This window comes from Marmota flaviventris, chromosome 10 (assembly GCF_047511675.1).
Source record: "Marmota flaviventris isolate mMarFla1 chromosome 10, mMarFla1.hap1, whole genome shotgun sequence".
Lineage (NCBI taxonomy): Eukaryota > Metazoa > Chordata > Mammalia > Rodentia > Sciuridae > Marmota > Marmota flaviventris.
In genome coordinates, this window is record NC_092507.1 from 53,778,872 (window position 1) to 53,782,283 (window position 3,412).

Consider the following 3,412-nt stretch of genomic DNA (forward strand, 5'->3'; position numbering starts at 1 on the left):
AAGTTCTATAAGAAAGCAAGTCTGAAGTCAGAGAAATATGAACACAGAGACATAGATATGAATACTTATGTACGCACAAGAGTTGGGATCAAAGAATCTTAGTAGATACATAGTTTGGGACTCAGGAAAAAGTTAGAAAGAGAAGATATGGAGATGGATTTAGCTAAATATGTTGGTTCTTGGTACATACAAAAAAGGCGGGTAGGTGAGCAGAGAGAATGATAAATCCAGGCTGCTAGAAAGAGGTTCTATGTTCATGCATGAGTTAAAGATAACAGAGGCTGGTTTACAGGACAGTATGTTGTATTATGGGGTGGTCAATTAAAGAAGGATGGACTTGCATGGCCCAAGGGGAGAGTGTCTGTTATCAGGACACCTCTGGTATCCAGGACATCAGGAAACTCAAAGGATTCTTGAGTCCATCTGACAGATGCTGGTGACAGGCCAGTTGGATTTTCTCCAGAAGTGATATCAAGTTGAGTAGGTTAGTGATCAGGTGAGCTGGGCATGCTGGCAGGTGGTATGTAGCCCATTCCTTTCCCTAAAAACAGTACTTGAAAGCCTCAGTGAGATTATTTGGCAGAACTACTTGGAGCAGTCTTCCAGTCTGTCATCTTTTTTAGCAAAGTTATAATTTAGGATTCATGCAGGAATTCCATTCAACCACAGCCTTAACTGCAAGTGAATTATCCCCTCCCACCAGTAAAGTAGAACACTTTAGTGTTTTTAATCTGTTATCACTTTGGCCCAGTATGTTCTTTCAATCTCCAGGTCTCTGCATCCATTATAGGAGTCCAAGAAGAGCTGTAGGTTTTCTTGGTTGTCATCTTAGGCAATATGCAGCCTGTAGTTTGGAAGCAGATCTAGGTTGACCTTCAGCTATTTCTGAAACTCAAGGGCACTGAAATGTCTCTTGGGAAACATAATGGGGGATCAATCTTATTCTGTCCAAAGTGATAAGTCAAAATAATGTTCACAATATTGGTTATCAAGCCTGAGAGAAATCTTCCCAGTCAATCCGGCATCCAGTACAAGGAGCAACATTAATAATGAGCACGCAGCCTTTCCCTAGTTCTGGATAATTGAGTGCAAATCTGCTAATGATGTAACCTATAGCCCCAACTCCAGTCCCAGTGATGCTTTTCACACTTAAGTGGGTAAGAACAGGAAGCAGCATTTTAGCCATCTTATCAATCTTGGAGCACTTGTTCTCAGTTGGGAAATAGGGCACACCTTCCGGTAGGCCTAGGCATCCACATGACAGACAGTAAAGTCAAGTCATCTCTTACATATTCTCAGAGTTAAAGAATGAATTGAAACAGGAGTTATGACTGAGGTAAAGATCATGACTTTAGTGTAATTGTTGTTTCCATTTAGAAAGTTTCTTATAAGGATGTGAACCATATCATGAATTGCATCTCCATCATGTTAACAGTTGGAGTCCTTGAAGTTGGGAATGCCAGTACAGTGGCATTGGTAGTGGTGATCTATCTTTGAGGTTACCAATTATGTTATTCATTACCAGCTGTCTATAATTAAACCTATCTATTAGGTTTTTGTCCAATTTGATTCCACTTTACAGATTTTAATTGTTTCTCAAAATGCTCTACTTCATCCTTATTTTCCTTTCTTTTAACGTGCTAATTTTAATCATTTTAACATGCTGTTTCCTGAACCATAGAATGTGTATTATTTCTGCATCTGCCTCTATTAATTATTTTATATCTCAATTTCCTATTTGTTCAGATACTTAGTAATTTTTGTTTAATGTACTGGATATTACAAGTAATATGTTGTAGAGGCTCTGGATTGAGTTATGTCTCACAAAGAATGTTGAATTTTTTTCTTCTAGGCACTCAAATTGTTGGTGGGTCACTTGGATCACACTGGTGCTATATTTTAGGCTACCTAGGAAGGCCGTATTTTAGTTTTTAATATAGTGTTGTTTATTATTAACCCTAGTCATAGTATTTTCAGGGTTGCACTCCAATCTCCTGGATATTCACTAATGTCTATCTATTCTAGCTGGGATAAAAATATAAGTGTTTCTTTAACATTGTGCTCTTACCATTAATAAAATTTTAATTCACAAGCAGATTTTCTATTAAGAATCTTAGAGTTTTATCTCATGAATATGCAGCTTAGGATTTAGCCAAGGACCCAAGGGCAACCTCATGTATATTTGGGGGATTCCTCTCTACAGCTCACTCCTACAGAGTAACTTGCCCTCAAATCTCAATGGCCTTGCCATTCACAACTGTCATTCCCAGGGATACAAATGCTCTCTTCTTAGGCTCCAATTCTTTGTGTTAAAAAAATAATCCAAGGGACAAAGCCATTCTTTATCTCCCAGGGCTAATGCCAGAAAGCAGTTGTGCTATAAATTTTGTCAAGTTTTGTAGTTGTTTATGGGAAAGTAAACCTAATATAATTACTCTGTTATAGTCATCCTGGTAGTATACAAAAATTCTTTGTATATTAATGTCTTCCTTATCTCTCATACATATCAACATTTGTTATAACTTTTTATTTGTAGTTTGACTTGTAGTATTATGGCCATTCATCCATTCTGTACACTTTTTTTTTTTTTTAACCCAGGGGTACTCTGGCTATGAGCTATACCCTGATTCTGATTTTAAATTTTAGTTTGAGACACAGTCTTACTAATTTGACCAGGCTAGTCTGGAATTTGTGATCCTCCTGCCTCAGTTTCCAGAGGTGCTGGGATTACTGGCATGTACCATGGGTACACATGGCCATTTTGCATTCTTACATCATTACATTTTTCAACTTTTTCCTCTGTTCCTTCTGGATTTTTCACCATGTTTAGAAAAGCATTACAAATCCCAATACTTGGTTAATTTATGAATTTTTCTGGTATTTTTTGCTATTACTTTTGGATTTGCATTCTAATTCATTTAATTTGGTATAAGAAGTAGTGATACAGCTTTAATTTTTTTCCAAGTGGCTATTCAGTTGTCCCAACAGAGTTTGATTCTGGGAAAACAAAGTCTTTTATTCCACTCACATAAAATGTCACATTTTGCATTTACTAATTCTCGTGTATATTTGTGTTTATTTTGGGGCATTCTATTCTTTTTCTTTTTGGTACCAGGGAATGAACTCAGGGCACTTGGCCACTGAACCACATCCCCAGCCCTATTTTTGTGTTTTATTTAGAGACAGGGTCTCACTGCATTGCTTAGTGCCTCGCCATTGCTGAGGCTGGCTTTGAACTCATGATCCTCCTGTCTTAGCCTCCTGAGCTGCTGGGATTACAGGTGTGTACTACCACACCCGGCTCTGTTTTTTTTCATTAGTTGTTTAATCTATTTTTCTCCAGCACTAAATTTATCAATTATCACAGCTACTCAATAAAACTTAATATCTGGAGAGCTAGATTCCCCACTCC

At 37.5% G+C, this 3,412-nt stretch overlaps 1 pseudogene; it reads right to left on the reverse strand.

Moving 5' to 3' along the window:
* Window positions 1-485: 485 nt before the first annotated feature.
* Window positions 486-2,824, reverse strand: LOC114103726 (protein NDRG3-like; annotated as a pseudogene).
* Between the last annotated feature and the right edge of the window lie 588 nt (window positions 2,825-3,412).